Source organism: Natator depressus, chromosome 13, assembly GCF_965152275.1.
Source record: "Natator depressus isolate rNatDep1 chromosome 13, rNatDep2.hap1, whole genome shotgun sequence".
Lineage (NCBI taxonomy): Eukaryota > Metazoa > Chordata > Testudines > Cheloniidae > Natator > Natator depressus.
The window spans coordinates 41,286,800-41,308,211 of record NC_134246.1 but is presented as its reverse complement, the minus strand read 5'-3'; the positions used below and the strand labels follow the sequence as shown (position 1 = coordinate 41,308,211).

General features: G+C 47.1%; 2 pseudogenes; one reads left to right on the top strand and one right to left on the bottom strand.

The window, feature by feature from the left end:
- The first annotated feature begins 5,384 nt into the window (after positions 1–5,384).
- On the top strand, positions 5,385–6,373 carry LOC141997571 (olfactory receptor 4E2-like; annotated as a pseudogene).
- Positions 6,374–11,383: 5,010 nt separating this feature from the next.
- LOC141997570 (olfactory receptor 4E1-like) lies at positions 11,384–12,350 on the bottom strand (annotated as a pseudogene).
- Positions 12,351–21,412: the final 9,062 nt, after the last annotated feature.

Sequence of the window (21,412 nt, the reverse complement as noted above, 5' to 3'; positions counted from 1 at the left end):
CCGCCAGTATCCCAACCGAGCCCCACAGTACCTTCTGCAGAGAGGCGCCAAGGGAAACACGTATGATCATACTGCAGATTTCGCCCAAGAGAGATTTTCTTCCCAGGCTGATGACAGCTCCACCGGTTTAACCATAGCAGTCCTGGAGCCGACAGATTCAGCGATGTATTACTGCGCCCTGCAGAGGGCACAGTGACAGAGCCACATAGCAGAGCTGTGCAAAAACCCTCTTTCCTTTCTGCAATTGGATTTAGACATATTGAGGATGGAAGCAGGGGCCCTTGACAGATTTGTTATACTGTGAAGAAACTCATCTTTTGGAGTACTTTTGGTGGTGTCAAGATATATCTTCCTATTCCTCCCAAAAGCAAATCCCTGTGCAAACATAAGAAGGGCCATACTGGGTCAGACCAATGGTCTGTTCCTAGCCCAGTGGCCAATGCCAGGTGCTCCAGAGGGAATGAACAGAACAGGTAATCATCAAGTGATCCATCCCCTGTTGCCCATTTCCAGCGTCTGACCAACAGGCTCCAGGGACAACAGGCTCACCCATCCTCTGTCAGCCTTAGTTTTGCTAGGTAACATAAAAGAAAATGTGTATGTTGGCGTGGTTTGTTAGAGTACTAGTGTTTCCTTGCATTACTTTTAAATAATAACCTAGATTAAAGCAATGCTTCGTATGTATGTTGCAAGCAAACAGAGGTTTGATGATCGAAAACTATTTGGCAAAAAGTATTTTAACCAGGAGGACGGACGGGGACACACACACACACAGAGAATTGTTCTAAAAATACGGCGAGGAAGTTCAAAGGAACCCAGGAGAATTAAGCACCTAATTCTTAATTTCTCTTTGAACACTCCAGACTTCATTGTTAAAAAAAAAATCTACTTATTTCCATGGGGTTCTTCTGAATGATATCCGAGCGCCTCAGATTATCCAGCCTCATGATGCAGCCCCTGAAGGAAAGATGGTCCTATTCCTGTCTTGTACAGGAAGGGAAAGGGAGCCACAGAAAGATATCAACTGGCTTGCCCAAGGTCAGAGAGGGGGGTTGTAGCAGAGCTGGGAATCGAAACCAGGTTTCCTGTATCCCAGCTCAGAGCCTTAGCCACCAGCTCACTCTTCTTACCTCACTGTCACCCCTTTGTCAGCTGCAGACTGAGCACAACTCACGGCGTTTCCTGTGTCTGTTAAGAGTTTCCCCCCAAAACCCTCCCTCCTTCACCGTGCCGGTTTCTCATGAACCTCCCTCCTACCCAGTTAGTTGTAGCTGCCTGAAGAGCGGTGAAGTTTAGATTCCTCTTAGCAGCGGTATCTGGAGCGTCCCACTTCGTCTCAATAGGAAAAAAATCATGGAGACGTTTTATATATTCAGCATTTGGCTATTTAATCACCTAGGTAAACAGGCTGGGGTTTCTGAGGTAGTCAAAGGAAGTTAAAAGTCCGACTTACCCTTCAACCCTATCTGGAACCTGACTCTCCCCCGACCCTTAAACCCTAACCGAACCCGACATCGGACGGCAGTGCTAAATACCTGCCTTTACTCTAGCCCTAACCTTATTTTAAACGCCATCGGGCGCATAAACCCCTTAGGATTCTTCTAAATGGCCAGTCTTACACCGCAACGCACCTATGCGGGTCAGGTACAGGTGAAATGATGCCCTTAAATTCGATTGTTTTGTTGCAGGTGCTGTGCTGGGGGACTCGGTCCAGTCCAGGGAACCCCACCTCTCTGGAAGAGAAGGAGACTCTGTGACCCTCACTTGTTCTTATGAGACCAGCTCTACCGGCTACGTCTATCTCTACTGGTACCGCCAGTTTCCCAACCAAGCCCCGCAGTACATTCTCTGGAAAGGAGTGAAGCAGGCCAGAGGTCGGAGTGATACCGCAGGTTTCGCCCAGGAGAGGTTTTCTTCCCAGGCTGATGACAGCTCCACAGTTCTGAGCATCACAGCCCTGGAGCTGGCAGACACCGCGGTGTATCTCTGCGCCCTGAGTCTGGCACAGTGACAGAGCCACATAGGAGAGCCGTACAAAAACCCTCCCAGCCCTGCTGCACTAGACTTTCAGAGATTAATCCTGTTTGCAGATCTCTGGAGGGGACTCCTTCCACTCTGTACAACCGCATATTTTGGGATGACGAGGGGACCTCAATTTATTTGTTCTAGCTCCCTCCAAGACTTAAGTATTTAAAGAGCTATATGCATCTCTCACGCCTGGAGAATGTAAAGGGCACGAGCTTAAATCATGAATCATCTTAGACATTTTCCTCCACATTTCTCCAGCGGGCTTCTCTGTGTGTAGTGTGGGACCAAAAAAAAAAAAAAAAAAAAAGCTCATTTGTACTAAACTGCGGCGTGCAAATGTGCGGATAAAAATCCAGATAACAAATAAAATCGAAATCCTTATTTCTGGTAAAATTAGGGTGAAAATGAGTGAATCAAATATGAAAAAAAATACTGTTTAAAATCCCATTTGTGGAAAAAATGTGGGTGAAATATTTTAAAAATTAGGTGAAAATACGTATGCTGGCCAGTATCAGAGGGGTAGCCATGTTAGTCTGTATGCACAAAACCAACGAAAGTTTATGCCTAAATAAATAGGTTAGTCTTTAAGGCGCTACTTGACTCCTCGCTGTTTTTCCATATGTTGGGCAGCGCGTGATGGGGGGAAGCTACAGCGCACCACGCCGCCAAAGGGACCTGAGTAGTCAAAGGGAAGAAACACTCATACGATGGGCTGATTGGTTCGGTAACTGACATGCCTTTGTATTACTGTTTTTTAAAAAGCACAATTCCCACCGGTAACAGCGATGCTTCCTAGGAGTGGGGTGTGGCGAACTAATGGCAGAGCAGCGCCATCTGCTGGTGAATGGAATAAATACGTGTTGCGAGGCGAAACCCCTTTCACTGTCCTACAGAATTTGAATGTTCTCCCATTGCAGCCGGAATGCCAGTAAAGGCTGTGGAAGAAACACACTAATAATTTTAAACAATTCCTCCCACGAATCTCTCCTGGGATTTTCATGAAAGCCGGAGAGAGTTAGGAGGCGTGTTAGGAGCCCGAATAAATCCCAGTCTATATTATTAGTCAATACTACACGATCCCCATCACTTTAATATCTGAGTGATTGAAAAGGATTTATCCCCAGAATCCCTAAGGATTTATCCTCAGGCAGAGAGATATTATCACTCCTCTGTACAGGAGGCCGGGATATTTCCGGTTTGCAGCCAGAAGTCGTGTTTACAGATAGAAAAACGGAGGCAAAGAGAAGTTAACTAGTTTGCACGGGTCACGCCGGGAGTCTGTCGCAAAACTGAGAACAGAAGCCAGGCAGGTATCCTGAGTCCCCAGACCAGATCCTTACCCACAAATCAATCCTTCTTCACTCAATCTTCGCACGATGTCAACTGCGGAGTAATAGGGAGCCAGTGGTGTTTCCGGGGTCAGGTCAGTTTCCCAAACTCCTCCCTCTTCCTTTAGGCTTGTTTCTGATTAACCTGGCCTCCTTGTAGCTGCTTTCAGAGACCAGAAGCTTAAAAGCCTCTTCGAAGCAACAGCTGAAAGAGTCAAACTTGGTCGCTATAGGAGACATCATGGACAAGTGTTTGATTCTCAGTATTTGGATATTTAATCACCTAGGTAAAGGGGCTCGTTTTCAAAGGCGCCTAGCAAATTTGTATGCACGTCTCCTACCTAAACCTAAACCTATCCCCAAACAATTTCTCTAACTCTCACTTAACTCTAACCTACTCTATTACTTTAAATCTTCTGGTGTAAGGCATCTAAGCCCCTCTGTCTTGTTTGAAATTCCAAACCTTACATTGCAATGCACCTAGAGCCAGTTCTATGGGTCAACTGCAGTTGAAATGTTGCCCTTGAATTTGACTGTCTTTCCGCAGGTGCTGCTCTGGGTGACTCGGTCCAGTCCACGGAGCCTGAAGTTTCTAGATCAGAAGGAGACACTCTGTCACTCAGCTGTTCTTATGATACCAGCTCTGGTAATGTCTATCTCTACTGGTACCGGCAGTATCCGCACCGAGCCCCGCAGTACTTCCTCCTGAGAGGAGCAAAAGGGAAGAGTAGCTGCGATACAGCAGGTTTCGCCCAGGAGAGGTTTTCTTCCCAGGCTGATGGCAGCTCCACAGTTCTGAACATCGCAGCCCTGGAGCTGGCAGACACGGCGGTGTATCTCTGCGCCCTGAGTCTGGCACAGTGACAGAGCCACCCAGCAGAGCTGTACAAACCCTGCCCCCTCCCGCCCAGCCCTGCTACAGGGCAAGGTACAGACATTAAAAGGGGCAGCAGCGGCTTGAAACAGGCGGAGTCCTGACACTGCTTAACGATACAACTCCCCTTGACAGTTACAGGTTTATTTAAAGAGCTAATTTAAACATCACCCTTGGCTATGGGCATGATCTTTAATTAGGAAACTATTAATGCCGCTTTTCTTAGCTTACGAGACGACCTGTATCGGTGTAGTGTGGAGGAAAACTCATTTGCAGTAAAATAAGTGTTAAAGGTGAGTACAAATGTAGGCGAAGTGAAGTATTGTTGAAAATACAAATTGAGATTACATGCGAATGAAAAAAATCCCTTTTCACATGGACAATATACTGGTAAATTGCTCATTTATGGTGAAATGGGGGTAAAATACGCGAGTTAAGATACAAGGGAAATAGTTAGAAATACCCTGTTTTGAGTGGTGGGGTAAAGCTGCAGGTACCAACTCTCCCAGAGTCACATCAATACTCCTGTTGTCGAGACATTTGCATTTTGGGTTGATTTGTTAGGAAACTATTTAATTGCAAGTTACTTTCCCCAAGAATATGTGTTGAGAGCCGAGAAGGGTAACGTGACAAAGCATCGCCATCAGCGGCTGGGAAATATAAGCTCAGGAAACCCTTGGAAACCCTTCTATAAAAATCTATAGATTTTCCCTTTAACTCGGGCTGTCGGCACAGGCAGCAGAGGAAAGACGAAAATAATTTAAAACAATTCTTTCAGGAGTTCTGGCCGGGCGTTTCAAAGGAGGTCAACAGAGTTGGGCAACTCATCCCGCTACATTTTTCTTGTGATAACCGCAGCATATTTCTTTCCTTCTTTCTCCTCCACAAGCAGGCTGGGATTTCCAAGGGAGCCCAAGGGAGTGAGGCACTGCAAACGTAAATGGGAGTTGGGCACTCTCTTTTTTAAAAAACCGCCTGTAGAGTGTTTCAAAAAAACCCGCCTTGAAGTGTTTCAAATCCCCCCCAGGGAATCGGATCCCCCCATCCACTCATTATGAGTCCCCAGATCCCTTAGCAGGCTTTGAACCTCCCCCGTGCCCAGGCTCTGAACGTCTTGCCCCCAGATCCCAGCGAAGAGCTCTGCTCGGCACACGTCCCCGTGATTCCCTGCCTGGGACAGTGCGTGGATCTCCCCCGCAGAGCCTGCTGCATGGATGGGGAGAATGTCACCATGGTGATGCACTTTGTATTGCTCAGCCTCTCCGAGAGCCGGGAGCTGCCGCTGGCCCTCTTTGCCCTCTTCTCCATCACTTACCTGCTCATCCTGGTGGGGAACGTCCTCATCATGGTGATGATGACAAAGACTGGCGCCTCCACACCCCCATGTACTTTTTCCTGGGGAACCTCTCCTTCATTGACCTCTGCCACGCCTCACTCTCGGCCCCCAAGATGTTGGCTGATCTCCTCTCCGTGGAGAAGACCATCTCCTTCGGGGGCTGCGTGGCCCAGCTTTTCTTCCTCCACCTCTGCACCTGCGCCGAGATCTTCCTCCTGACCGTCATGGCCTACGACTGCTACGTGGCCATCTGTCACCCGCTGCAGTACCCCACGCTCATGAGCATGTGAGCCTGCACCTGGCTGGTGGGGGGCTGTGGTCTGGAGCCACTGTCCACTCCGTGGTGCAGACAGTGCTCACCGTCCGGCTGCCCTACTGTGGCCCCAACATCATCAATAGCTTCTTCTGCGACGTGCCGCCTGTCATCAAACTGGCCTGCACTGACACCTACCTGAGGGGGTGCTGATCGTCTCGAACAGCAGCATGATCTCTCTCACCTGCTTCCTGGCCCTGCTAGGCTCTGACCTGGTGATCCTGGTCTCTCTGTGGAGCTAGAGCGCTGAAGGACGGCACAAAGCGCTCTCCACCTGCGCTTCCCACTTGGCGGTGGTGGGGTTGTTCTTTGGGCCCTGCATCTTCATCTACATCCGCCCTGCTACCAGCTTCTCGCTGGACAAGGTCGTGTCAGTTTTCTACACAGTGGTGACACCAGTGCTCAGCCCGGTGATCTACACCCTGAGGAACCAGGAGGTGAAGGGGGCCATGAGGAAGCTGAGGGAGAGACAGGTCTTCTCCAGGGGGAAATAGGGTAATGTCCAGACAGATGGGGTCCATATGGAGGAGAACCGTCCAAGGTAGGAATGGACCAGTGCATGGGGAAATGGGGTCCAGAGGGATGGATTGGAAGACACACAAAAACACACACACACACACAAATACACAAATATTAACACATTTTTTCTTTACTGTGGTTACCAACAACAATAAAGCTGAGCGGATGTAAGTCCAAGGGAACGTAACAACAAAGCAGGAAGGGAAAGAAAGCTTTTCTGGGTCCTGGACACAGAGTCCGATGAACTGAGCACATGCTATCGGCTGATATTATCCCTGGGCTTAACTGATCCAAAGGCCCAAGCTCGCATGATTAAAGTTACTTTGCAAGAGTCCTTTTTTCTCTGTACTTCTTCTTTAAAGTTCTGTGGAGCCAGAAGCGCCAGGAAACTCCAGCTGTGGAATTCTCTTCCGCGCATTCTCTGTTCCCCGCCATATTTCACCAGGAGTTAGAAGAGATTTTACTTTGGAATCTGTCACACCATTAGGTCAGGTGCTGCTCAATAGAGCACGTGGGGAGCCCAGGGCTGGCCTAGCAGGGGACTATGGGTTGGGATTGAGGGACACTAACTGAGCTGGAGGGTGTGGGGAGTGCAGGGAGGCTGTGGGTTGGGATAGAGGGGCACCAGCAGAGCTGAGTGAGTGGGGTCTCAGAACTAGTCACATGTGACCATAGATGTCTGAGTTTACCAAGGGTCACTCAGTGGAATATTTTGCAATAGGACCTGGGAGTCCTATCGCCCAGCCCTGCTGCTCTATCCCAGTGGTTCTCAACCTTTCCAGATGACTGTTCCCCTTTCAGGGGTCTGATTTGTCTTGCGTACTGCCAAGTTTCACCTCACTTAAAAACGACTCGCTTACAAAATCAGACCTAAAAATACAGACATGTCACAACACACTCAAACTGAACAATGGCTGACTTTCTCATTTGTACCATATCATTATAAAATAAATCAACTGGAATAGAAATATTGTATTGACATTTCACTGTATGGTGTGTATAGAGCAGCATAAGCAAGCCATTGTCTGTTTGAAATTTTAGTTTGTACTGGTTTTGCTAGTGCTTTTTCTGTAGCCTGTTGTAAAACTAGGCCAATATCTAGATGAGTTGATGGACCTCCTGGAAGATCTCTGTGTACCCCCTTCTAACCCCTCCTGGGGGAATGCAGAGGTCTTCCATGGGGTATCCGTACCCCTGGTTGAGAACCACTGCTCTAACCCACTAGACCCCACTCCCCACCCAGAGCTGAGGATAGAACCCAGGAGTCCTGGCTCCCAGCCCTTGCTTGACCTCTTAGATTTCACCCCCATCCCCAAGTTTTGGGGGCTTTGTCTGGGTGGGGGTGAGAAGCTCGAATAGGTGATGAGTTTATGGGCAGGTGGGACATTACTAGTTCCCTAGGGGTCACTCCAGTCCATCGATGACTGGTGGGAATGCAGGGAGAGTTGGACAGTGGAACAGCCCAAATGCGACGTGCTGGGACCGTTGTGTCACTTCTTACGCCAGCAGGCTGGTGCAGTCTCTCCTGAGAGCTGATTCTGCTTCTGTCTCTTCCATGTGCCTCATCACACTCCTGCTGCTACTTTTAATTAGATCCTGAACAACTCGTTCCGGAGGCAGCATCAGCCCAGCTGGACTTCCTTCGAAAACTTGTAATGGGACCCAGAGGAATTGATTAGAAGGATGCAGACTTGTGCTGGAGACTTTGCAATGGCATGGACCAGAGATAAGGGGCCAGATCCCCAATGGGTGTAAGTCAGGCATAACTCCACTGGAGTCAGTGGGGCCAGATTCCACACTGGTGCAAATTGGCCATAACTCCACTGGAGTCAATGGGGACCAGGTCCCCAGGTAGTGTAAATCACCCATAGCTCCATTAGAGTCAATGGGACAGATTCCCAGCTGCTCTAAGTTACCCACTCATTCATGCACCTAGGGTTTAGACCTGTCAACCTAGGAATGGCCAGGCCAGATCAGACTGGGGCCCATCCAGCCCAGATTTCTGTCTTGACAGTGCCCGGTACCAGCGATGGAAACCGCCTAGAGGAAAGTTTCCCCTATCCTCTGTCTGTTAGTGTTGGGTTTATGCTCAGAACCCGGAGAGTTAATGACCCTTCCAAACTATCTAATGCAACTCTGGATGTTCTCCTTAGCTATCTTGTTAAGTGAGATGTGTTAAACCAGAGGCGGAGGTCGGAACAGATTAGATGAGCCTTAAGAGACAGCTAAACCAACCCACTGAAGACAAATGGGGTATTTGAGCCCACCCAGCAGAGAGCAGAGAGCACCAAAGGGATTTGTTGTTGTAGGTCTGTGGTACAACACAAGCAAAGGGACACAAGGCTAGAAAGGGACAGCAGCAAGAGAGAAGGAGAGCCAACTATGCAGCCTGAACCAGCTGGCTGAAAGAGTTTGGTGTCAGGAGCAAAGAAGCTATCCCTGTTTTTTGCTTCTCTCCTTGTCTGGAGAAGCAGGAATGTACATTCCTTGTCAATAAACACGAGTCCATCAGCGAAAATACCAGACTCCCTTGTTGATTTCCCTGGCATCTGGCTGCCCTGACTCCCAGGGATTTCTTATGCTGCCCTGACTCCCAACCAGAACACCCCCAGCTCCCCAAACTTGGACTAGCCGCTATGTCAAAAGGGATAATGATATCAACGTGGCACTGTATGAAGCCCTGCTCAGTGGAGCTGGGCAATACTCAGGATTTCCATGCCACGGGAAAACTGGACATTTTGAAATTTGTTTTCGTTCTGAAATCAGAACGAAAAACAACAACAAAAGTTCAAGCTTTCCCACTTTCAGGTCAATAAAAATGTTCTGTTCTGATTTCAGTTTTAAAAAATATTGTAAATTGTAATTGATACTGTAATGTACAATGAAGTAAATTTTGAAATAAAATGAAACATCGAAAGGTTTCATTCCGACAAGGTCAGAATGAAATATTTTGACTTTCTCAAAATGCTTTCTCCTCCCCACTCCTGCCCATCAAAATAGACACATTCCCATAGAAAATTTCAAATTCAACAAAATGTCCCTTTTTGACAGAAAATGTTCAGGTGGAGAATGTTTTACTTGCTGCATTGCGAACGCTCAGTGGTACCATGAGGTATTGAGCTCCAGTGGCTAAATATTTCTTGTGATAACAGGCGGAGACAGGCTAGCACCTGAATATTTTTGCTGAAAAATGCAGATTTGGATTGACGGAAACATTTCACACATAAGAATAAGAAACATAAGTGTTAGAGAGCTTATTCCTTCACTCTCCCACTTCCCTGGTCCTTCTCGCATGAACAGAGAGCAACAATACCCGAAGTCCGAAGGTGCAAACAATTCGATGTTTATTGGGGTGAACTTCCAGCAAGCTTAAATACAAGTTCCTTTTTCCTTATTTTCGAATCCCAACTTACATCCTGTTTGCCCCTAATTTATATAGTAATATTCTTAGCTATACCTTAACCAATCATTCTACTGAAATTTAACTAACCAATCCTAACATATTGTAACATGATTAGCTAACCAATTATATCCCACCACCTTAATTAGTTTACACCCAGCAAAATTAATTATACAGCAGACAGAAACAATCACAGAACCAGACAGAGACCATGCCAATAAACAACAGCAAATTGGGAACTATAATGACAAAACAATACAGAAGTGGGGATTTCACAACTACATCTCTAAAGACATAAGAGTTTCCCAGCTGTGTCTATTGATAAGTGAGTTCTTACCAGACAGAAAACTATCAACCTCAATTTCCTTTTACATCTTCTAGGCACTTCCCTTTCTCTGGAGGTGATAGGCACTATCAGGACAGGATTGTATTCCTAACAGCCCAATAGCACCTTCTTTCAATGTGACTAGTTTGGAATGTGAGGATGTGACCGGTCGCTTCCCAGCTTATGGCTGCCTCTGTCGCTTAGCCAAAGGCCTTAGCCTAAGAACAGGGCCTCAGACTGTCACAGTAAGAGAAAGACCTTACACTGGCAGACAGTGATTTTGATTCTTTCTTTTATACCTCTAACTAGCCAAGTGATAAGAATACACCTAAATTCTTAAAGTACAGGCCTTTGCAGACAGGCCTGAATATCTATATCCTAACAATAAGAACGTCCAGACTGGGTCAGACCAAAGGCCCATCTAGCCCAGTAGCCTGTCTTCAGACAGTGGCCAGGGCCAGGTGCTTCAGGAGGAATGAACAGAACAGGGTAATTATTAGGTGATCCATCTTCTGTTGTCCAGTCCCAGCATCTGGCAGTCTCAGGCTTAGCCATCTTGGCTAATAGCCTTTGATGGACCTATCTGCCGTGAACTCCACCATGAACATTCACCATGCATTCGTGTTTATTTTGCTGAATTGTTCTGATAGGGAAAAAACATTCTGAAAATATAAAAATGTTTCATTTTGACATTTTAAAAATAAAATGTTTTGATTTTTTGATGTGAGATAAGTTTTTGTGTCAAAGTTTACTTTGATTTTATTAAGTTTTTTTTTAAAGTTAAAAAAATGAAACAAAAATTCAGTTTCAGATTGAAGGAGACATTTCATTCTACCCAAAATTATCCCTCCCCTTCCCCCCTACATAATTTTTTGGGACTGCCAGAGAACCAAAAAATAATTTATTCTATTAGCTCTGGTAAGCAGCACTCAAGCTTAACCCCCATCTCCCCATCCCCCAATGGGCCAGTTAGCTTGACCATAAACCACCACTTAACTTGAGCTAGAAATTGGTGCGTGTGTATGGGAGCTGGGTTAGGGGGCGATACTCAAGTTACACCATGAGTGATCATGGCAGTGAAGAAATCCCTAAAGATGGACAGATACCCAGATAAAACAGTGATGGGTGGTGGAGAAGCGATAAATATTCATAGAGTCATAGATACAAATGCCAGAAGAAACCACTGTGATCATCTATTCTGGCCTCCTGTGTGACACAGGCCAGAGAACTGCCCCAAAAACGATTCCTTGGAACTCAGGGTCATTTGTCTCTGGAATTGACCTGCCTCGCCTGCAGTTTGCGCAGTGCCTGCTGCATGTCCTCGTTCTTCAGGGTGTTGATGACGGAGTTAAGCAGCGGGGTGGCGGCCATGAAGAACACCGAGACCACCTTGTCTACGGCCAGGCTCTTGGCTGGCCTGAGGTAGATGAAGATGCAGTGGCCCAGGAAGAGCGTCACCACCGTCAGGTGGGTGACGCAGGTGGAGAGTGCTTAGTGACGCCCCTCGGAGAAGTGGTTCCTCAGGGAGATGAGGATGACTGTGTAGGATACCACCAGCACCACAAAGCAGACCACGGAGTTGGAGCCCCGAGTTGGAGACGATGAGCACCTCAAAGACATAGGTGTCAGTGCAGGCCAGCTGGAGGACCAACGGGACGTTGCAGAAGAAGTTGTCAATGGCATTGGGGCCACAGTATGGGAGGTTAAGGGTCAGGGTCATGGAGTGAACCAGCCCACCCAGCCACATGGCCACTGCCAGCTTCAGGCAGAACCTGCGGCTCATGATGGTGCCCTAGTGCATGGGGTTGCAGATGGCTGCCTAGCGGTCGTAGGCCATGGCGGTGAGGAGGAGGATCTCAGTGCAGGCGAAGAGGTGGAGGAAGAACATCTGGGCAATGCATTCACCAAAGGAGATGGTCTTCCTCTCCACTAGGAAGTCAGCCAGCATCTTGGGCATCACCACTGAGGAGTGGCAGACGTCAATGAAAGAGAGGTTGCTGAGGAAAAAGTACATGGGGGTGGGCAGGCATTGGTCGTAGGTGATGGTGAAGACGATGAGCATGTTCTCCTGCAGGATCAACATGTAGATGACTGCGAAGAAGCCGAACAGGACCAGCTCCAGGGCATGGTTGGTGCTTAGGCCAGAAAGGACGAACTGATTCACTCTGCTCTCATTCTGTGCCACCATGTTCCGTCTTGGGTGTATTGCCCCTGTAAGAATGGACATGGTGGGAGAGGCAGGTGGGTAGCTGAGGGGTACATGTTGCAAGAAGTGATGGCAGGTATTTGGTGCCAACATTCTGGAGCCCTGTGCAAGAGGAGAGCCGGGGAAAATGTGCAAAATGCACACTCAAGAGGAGAACCCGCAACCCCTGTCGAGCTGCTCACAGCTTGGGAATTTCTGTCCCACAGGAAAATTCCAGGGTTTAAAAAAAAATGTTCTCCTTGTGATTTGGAATAAAAACTTGAAAATTCAAAATTTCCTGCAGAAACGAAATTGTGAAATTTTACATTTCGGAAAAATCAAACTGTTTCCGTTTTACTTTTTTTAAAGATGAAATGGAGCATCTGGCTGCCCTGACTCCCAGGGATTTCATATGCTGCCCTGACTCCTGTGGTCTCCCTGGGCTCTCGCTGATTCTGGGAGACTCAAGACTCTGCCCCTGATTCCAGCTTTAAAATCTGTTCAAGAGGAGAGAAGAACAAAAATATATGTAACAAGAGAGCCCTGCACAACGCATGCAAAGGAGAGCCCTGCAGAGCACATGCGATGGGAAAGCCATGCAAAAATCCATGCCACAAGAGAACTTTTGAAAATGCGTGCAAGAGAAGAGATGTGGAAAACGTTTGGAACAGGACAGCAGTGCAAAACGTGCGAAGCAGGAAAACTGTGTGAAATGTGTGCAGCTGGAGAGCTGTGCAGACTGGTAAATAGATCAGGCTCTGTTCCAGGCCTGTTGGGCTGCTTGAGCAGAGTCACAGTTCTTCCCCTGCTCCCTCACACATGCTCTAGGGGGCAGAAACCTTCTACAAGTGCACGGCAGCATTCTAGCCCCTATCCTTGCTTGGTTGGGCCCTGTAGGGGCCTAAGTGATGGCCACCGTCTTGGCTAGCTAACCAGGGATTGACCTGTGGGCCTTCATGGTTAAAAGCATGCTGCACCTTGAGCAAGCCAGGCTTCGCTCACTGCCACTGGCACAGACCCATATCCCCTGCATATGGGGCTCAGCGGGGGCATATAAGGCACCAGCCTACTGCAAATAATAAGGGCTGTTCAAGCATTTCCCTGTGCAAAGAGTTTTAAATGAACAATTAGCTTTTGTTCAGAAAACTTTGTTCAGTTTTTGTTTTTTAATTTTCTGATTTTTTAAATTTTACAAAAAATATTTCCCCCCTATTTCCCCCCCATTCCCTGCATTTTTTAGTAGGAAAATGTCAAAGGCCAGTAACAGGTGACAGATGTTAGTTGTGTCAGTTAATGCAGATCTGGAAGAAGTTCAGTTACGATAACGAGAGCCAGATATAACTTGCATAGAACAGAAGAGAACAGAGAAAATTATAATATAACAGAGGAAATTAGGATAGAAGAGAAAACACTGATAACTTTTCATTGAAAGTGACATTTTTTTCATGAATTTTTTGATAAAATAAATCAGAAGTGTTTGAAATTTTCCACGTAATCCTTTTTCCTAGACTTTTAGGCCAGAACGGACCATTATGGTAGTCTAACCTAACCTTCTCCGTCACATGGCCCAGAGAACGTCACCCAATAATTTCTGCATTACGACCATAACCCCTGTTTGAGCTAGAGGGAATCTGTAGGAAAGTCCTCTAGCCTTGATGGAGAAGTGATGGAGAATCTGCCACGTCTCTGTGTAAATTGCTCCAATGGTTTAGTTCCATTCACTGTTCAGACTTTGTGCCTTGTATCTAGTCTGATTTTTTGGTAGCTTCAGTTTTGGTCAATTGGAACTCATGCCTTTGCTGCTCAATTTCAGAGCTGTCTGCTGCCAGAAAACTTTTTCACATGTAGGTATATCTATCTGACGTAGACACGTCCTGAGCGTGGAGGGAGCAGAGAGACACGGTTATAATGAGAGGAAATGGAAGAAGGGGATTCAGGGCCGTAAGCCAGGAGATAGCAGCCAACACACACACAGACATGCACTCCTTTCAGCAGAGGCAGCAGACAGACAGATATTACAGATTTCAGAGTGGTAGCCGTGTTAGTCTGTATCAGCAAAAAGAACGAGGAGTACTTGTGGCACCTTAGAGACTAACCAATTTATTTGAGCATAAGCTTTCGTGGACTAAAACCCACTTCATCGGATGCATGGACTGGAAAATACAGTAGGAAGATATATATACACAGGGAACATGAAACAATGGGTGTTGCCATACCAACTATGATGAGACTAGTCAATTAAGGTGGACTATTAGCAGGAGGAAAAAAAACGTTTGTAGTGATAATCAGAATGGCCCATTTCCAACTGTTGACAAGAAGGTGTGAGTAACAGTAGGGGAAAAATTAGCAAGGGGAAATAGTTTTTACTTTGTGTAATGACCCATCCACTCCCAGTCTTTATTGAAGCCTAATTTAATGGCGTCCAGTTTGCAAATTAATTCCAATTCTGCAGTTTCTCATTGGAGTCTGTTTTTGAAGTTTTTTTGTTGAATAATTGTGACTTTTAGGTCTGTAATTGAGTGACCAGTGAGGCTGAAGTGTTCTCCGACTGGTATTTGAATGTTATAATTCTTGACATCTGATTTGTGTCAGAACAAATCAGATTTGTGTCAGAACAAATTAGACGCCAAGAATAACAGTTGGCTCCAACGGGGTCAATAAAGCAGCATTGATTTACTGGGGCAGCTGAGGATCTGGACACTGGAAATGTGTTTGTGAAATGGCCTTTAGGACGGAGAGCATCTGTTTAACTCATTTCTCATGCCCAGTTCTGCCTTTTTAATTGTGTTGCAAGTTAACTGTGTGGCGGATATACACCAGTGTAACGGAGAGCAGAATTTGGCCCATAACATAGTTATATTGGCATACATCACCAGAGCACTAGCAGAGAGACAATGGAGGTGCAGCACTGACATTGAGAATGGGGTGGAGAGTAAAGGTAATCTAGGCGTGGCCCAACGCCTAAACAAATACTTTGCCCGAGTTTTTAATAAGGCGAATGAAAAGCTTAGAGGTAGTCGCAGGGTGGCTAATGGGAATGAGGATATGGAGGTAGAAATTACCACATCCGAGGTGGAAGTCAAACTCAGACAGCTTAATGGGACTAACTCAGGGGGCCCGGATCATCTCCATCCAAGATACTAAGGGAACTGGCACATGACATTGCAAGGCCAATAGCAAGGATCTTTAATGAACCCATAAACTCAGGGGTGTCTATGACTGGAGAATTCTCCTATGACTGGAGAATTGCTAATATAGTTCATATTTTTAAGAAATATGAATTTTTTCAGGTTTTTGCTTCAGTGGGAAAAACTGGAAAAAATCCATTTTAGGTCAACCCAAAATGAAAGTATTTTGGATTTTTCCTTTTGGCCACCAAACTGACAGATCGGTTATTCACTCCTCACTAACCGAGAGCAAAGATGCAAGAGTTGTCTTGCGAGGCCTTCACTGCGGTTAAGGCTACAGTAGCCTCTGGAGACCCCATGGTGCTGGGCACTGCACAGCTAGACAGTCACGGGTAGTACTTTTCCTGAAGAGCTCACAGTCTAAATAAGCAAAAAGAGGTGGTGGTGTGAAACTGAGGCACAGAGAAGAGACGTGACTTGCCCGAGATCAGTGGCAGAATCAGGAACAGAACCCAGGTTTTCTGAGTCCCAGCCAATAGAACCAGCTGCTTCCCCATTTCACTTCTCCTCTTAACAGCCCAGGGCTAGCTTCTCCTGCTCCACCACTTCAACCACAAAGGGCCAAATCCTCAAATGGTGTAAACAGGTGTCGCTCTTATTCTAGACCTGTCTGCCTGCCTGCCTGCTACTTCTCTCCACAGTATCTATCTATCTATCTAGTTCTGGTGTTGGGGCCTGTCCCCACTATATCTGATCACTTTGAGGGAGATTTTCAAAGGCACAAAGGGGCACACAGATCCTGTTGGAATTCAATGGGAGGTAGGCACCTAACTCACTTAGGTATGTGTTTGAATCCCAGTCGTTGCCTATCTGCATCTTTAGGGGCCTGAATATCTTTGTAAACCTGGTCCCATGTCCTCTGCTTTTGAAAGAATATAGAATATCATGACTCCAGCATGTAGATATGTTAGTGGAAGCTATAGGAATGTGAAGCAGTGGCGGATTCTGTCCCTGGTGCTGATTTGGGAAAGGGCTATTTGCATCTATATGGGCCAGAATGTCAAAGGTATTTAGGCACCTCAGTAAGCAGATAGGTGCCTAACGCCTATTGGTGTCAATGGGAGTTAGGCACTTAGTGAAAAACACTAAGTAGCTATTTACCTCTTTAGACACCTAAATACCTTTACAAATCTGGCCCAAGATTCTTAAGAGCAACATTATCATGAAACATATTTCTTAGTGGTAGGGACTGAACTGCAGTTAAACAGCCTGATTCTTTATCCAGCATGGAAGCTGCCTGGTATGAGGGATGGTTAGGGTGTTAGATGTGAAGGGAAGATATTTACCTTTGTCACATGCAAGGCATTCATCAGTCCAAGCTCAGTCCAGCTCTGTCTCCCAACTAGACACTGCTGGGATACCCTGCCCAGAGGGTCTCTTTCTTTTTGACCTCCATAAGGAAGCAAAATGCTGCATGAGAACTCCTTAGAGTTTCATTTAAGGATATTTCCTTTGTATATTTTGGCATGTGATGTTGACAAAGCATTTTAACAGTTATGAAGTTTTAATTTTTTGAATCTCAATGTCTACTGTCATTAAATAATTGTTGTCTCACCCCCCAGTTGTCTGAGCCCTCCATAATTTCCTGTAACTGTGAATATTTAAATTGATAAAAACTGAAAAAAATCTTAAACCCCATAATTCTGTGCAACTATGAAAATTTAAATTGATAAAAATAGAAAAAAACCTTAAAAATCAATATCAATATTGTCCATCAAAATTATAAAAAAAATAAAAATCAAATTCTGCCAAGCCGACATAGTAAAAGACGTCAGCTGGGAGTTTAATCTACCCACTTCATCTCATTTTTGGAAGAATGTTTTTGCATTCAAAGTCTTTGGGCCAGCTGGAGTAAATCAGTGTTGCTCCTTCAGAGTCCAGGGAGCAGTCCTGATTTGTACCAGCTGAGAATCTGGCCCAATATGTTCACTAATTCCAAAAAAGAGAAAACATGAATCTCAGGACAACAGTTCTTTTTATTCTAATCAATCTCTAATTTTAAAGGGACGGAGCCCCCACTGGTGTCAATTGTCCAAAGTTCCAGTTGAGTCTGAGTCAATGGGCAAATTCCCAGCTGGTGTAAATTGGCCATAGTACCATCGGAGTCAATGCAACCAGCCCCGCAACTGGTGTAAACAGGCCACTGCTCTGTGGTGGCAAATTCAACTCAGTTTCTTTCCCAAGATCTTTGTCCTGATAATCTCAGAAATAGATAGTTTGCATCACAGCTACATTACTCCAGTTTTTATGCAGGTGTAATTCTACTTCAATCAATGGGCCTCATTCTCATTTACGTCTGAGCCCCTTTAGACACATCTGGTATCCCAAGTGACCTTACATAAGTTGTAAATTACACTTAAACCTTTTTAACCTGTTGAAGCCCTGCAAAGGGTCCTCCTTGCAGACGAGAAATGATTTCAGTGCAATTATGCTGGTGTAAAACTGGAGTAATGCAGCTGTCAATCTGGTATTGAGGTTAATAGAACAAAGATATCGGGCCAGATCCTCAGCTGGCGTAAATCTAATATGGTGTGAAACAGGAGTAACTTGGTAGTGAATGCACCGTGATGCTCTCCCTCCTAAGTAATAAAGAATGACTTTCAGGGAGACAGCAACATGAGGAACTCCAGGTAAATGCCTTGCCCGGTCCAGCCCTTCCACAGCTGCTGAGCTCTGTTGTTCTTCTCCAAATATATAACCTCTTCAGTCAGCCTCAGCACAACCTGCTGTGACATCAGCTCACCCTGCACTGGGGGCTGTGGGGATCTGCAGCTGTGCAACTGAAGCATAGAGGACATCATGAAGATGTCCAAGTTCTTCCAAGCACTCACCCAAACTCACAGTGTGTCAGTCTCTCCTGCACCCTCGTGGCTGGCTGGGGAGGGAAACGGGGACCCAGGGCTGCTACTTTCCAAAGCCAGGGGAAAGGTCTGCTGCTCTGCAGAGGTTGGTTGTCTCTTTTGTATTCCACAGTATCCCCTCCCGGAGTTCTGACAGGACCTTCCCTCTGGGGAGAGAAACGATTAGACAGGCAGACAGACAGACCCATGCATGGAATGGAAGGCTAGGGGGAGAGACAGAGAGACAGGGACAAAGAGAGAGAGAGAGGGTGCCTTTCCCAGACCTGAAGAAGAGCTCTGTGTGGCTCAAAAGCTTGTCTTTTTCACCAACAGAAGTTGGCCCAATAAAAGATATGACCTCCCTCACTTTGTGTCTCTAATGTTGTGGGACCAACACGGCTACAACAACACTGCAAATAGCTAGTGCGGCAAAATACCTTGTTCACCTCCGTAGGCTTGGTCCTTTTTAGCCTTGGAGACTCGGGTCTGGGGCAAGGCGAATCCTTAGAGGTGGCACAGGGTCCTGCTACCCCTCTCCTCAGTCAGTCCCTTGGGCTTGTTTTCCTTCCCTTCTGGGGAGCGAGCGCAGCCTCCCTACTGGGAAGGTCTGGTGTCCGGCTGCAAACAGCCTACTGGCAACTTCCCTGCTCCTCTCCCTCCCTCACTCTCCCCCTCCTACCACCCAGGGGAGGGTTTAAAAAGGTCCCAAGTAGTGGGAGTCAGCTGAACCTAATTGGTTCCCTAGCAACCCCTTTTCCAGCTGAACCTTGTTGCCCCCTGGCTCTCTCTCCTCAGTGGATAGGGAGGGGCCTTTTAATCCCCTGGGACTAATTACTACCCCCCTTTTGTAGCTGTTTGTCCTGGGTTTACCACATATTCCCCCCCCCCCCCGCTCAACACTACGGGGTTGGGCTACTTGGGTCGGCAAACTGTGCACTCTCGACAGGCCATCCGCATTGCCATGTTGGATTCCAGACCTACGTTGTACTCTGAAGTGGAAGGGTTGAAGCGACAGGAACCATCTCATCACTCTGGCATTTTTGTCTTTATTTTGATGCATCCACTGCAGAGGGGCATGGTCCGTGACAAGGGTAAACCTCCGCCCCAGTAGATAGTAGAGGAGGCTTTCTATGGCCCCTTTTACCACCAGGCATTCTTTTTCGACAATGGCGTATTTCCGTTCCCTAGGCAGGAGCTTCCTACTGAGGAAGAGGACGGGGTGTTCGTCGACCCCAACCATTTGTGAAAGTACCACCCCCAACCCTACATCAGAGGTGTCGGTTTGTAGGATAAACTCCTTCCCCCAGTCTGGGGCCACGAGTATGGGCTCAGTGCAGAGGGCCGTCCGTAGATCTGAAAAAGCTTCTTCAGCTGCGGTCGCCCATCTTACTATATCGGGGCCCTGAGCTTTCACTAGGTCCGTTAATGGGCATGCACTGGTGGCAAAGTGGGGAATGAACTGTCTATAGTACCCCACTAGTCCCAGGAATGCCCTGATCTGTTTTTTTCAGAGCAGTCGGGGCCACTTCTGTATAGCTTCTAACTTGTTGAGTTGGGGCCTCACCATGCCCCTCCCCACTATATACCCGAGGTATTTGGCTTCAGCTAGCCCGAGCGAACACTTGGAGGGGTTTGCCGTCAGCCCCACCTTCCTCAGGGTATCCAGCACTGCCTCCACCTTCTCCAAGTGTGTCTCCCAGTCGGGGCTATATATGATAACGTCGTCGAGATTGGCTGCTGTGTACTTGCCATGTGGTCGCAACAGTTTGTCCATGAGCCTTTGGAAAGTAGCGGGCGCCCCATGCAACCCAAAGGGGAGGACAGTGTACTGATATAGTCCCTCTGGAGTTGCAAAGGCTGTCTTCTCTTTGTCGGCCTTGGCCAGGGGGATCTGCCAATAGCCCTTGGTCAGGTCAAGGGTAGACATAAACCGTGCTTTTCCTAATCTGTCAATTAGCTCATCTATCCGGGGTATAGGGTATGCATCAAACTGGGACACCTCATTCAGCTTTCGGAAGTCGTTGCAGAACCTCACGCTGCCATCCGGCTTAGGCACTGAAACCACTGGGCTTGACCATTGGCTCTGAGATTCTTCAATGACTCCTAAGGCCGGCATTTTCCTGACCTCTGTCCTGATCTCCTCTCTTTTGGCCTCCGGGATCTGGTATGGCTTGACATTCACCTTCACTCCAGGCCTTGTGAGGATGTGATGGTGAACCTCAGTCATCCTGCCTGGCTTTTCTGAGAACACATCCTGGTTGCATTTAATCAGGCTGATCACTTCAGATCGTTGCTCCGGAGTCACCTCCGGGGATATTCCCACTTGGTCGGGCTGGTCGCTTTTAGGGGATGGTGTCCCTAGCGCAACCACATGTGCTTCTCTATCCTACCATGGCTTCAGCAGGTTTATACGGTAGATCTGCTCCAGCTTCCGGTGACTCGGCTGTCGGATCTTATAGTCGACTTCTCCTATGGCTTCTGTTATCTCATATGGCCCCTGCCACCTGGCCAGGAGCTTGCTCTCTGCCGTGGGTATGAGCACCATTACCCGGTCTCCCACCTGGAACTTCCGGGTCGTTGCTTGGCGATTGTAGTATGCCCGTTGGGCCCCTTGGGCCTTCTCCAGGTGTTTGCGCACAAGGGGGCTGACTTGGGCTATCCTGTCTTTCATTTGCAATACATGTTCAAAGATGTTTCTCCCGGGGTTCGGCTGTTCTTCCCAGCCCTCTTTGGCCATGTCCAATATGCCCCTGGGGTGGCGACCATATAACAGCTTGAATGGGGAGAATCCAGTGGAAGCTTGGGGAACCTCCAGTACAGCAAACAGCAAGTAAGGCAGCAGGGCATCCCAGTCTTTCCCGTCGTGACTAACCACTTTATGTAGCATGTTCTTCAATGTTCTATTGAAGCGTTCGACAAGACCGTTGGTCTGGGGGTGATAGACTGACGTCCTGAGGGTCTGTATATGGAGCACTGTACATAGGTTCTTCATTAACTTAGATACAAAGGGGGTCCCTTGGTCCATCAGGATCTCTTTAGGTATCCCTACTCTGGAAAAAATCTGGACCAATTCCTT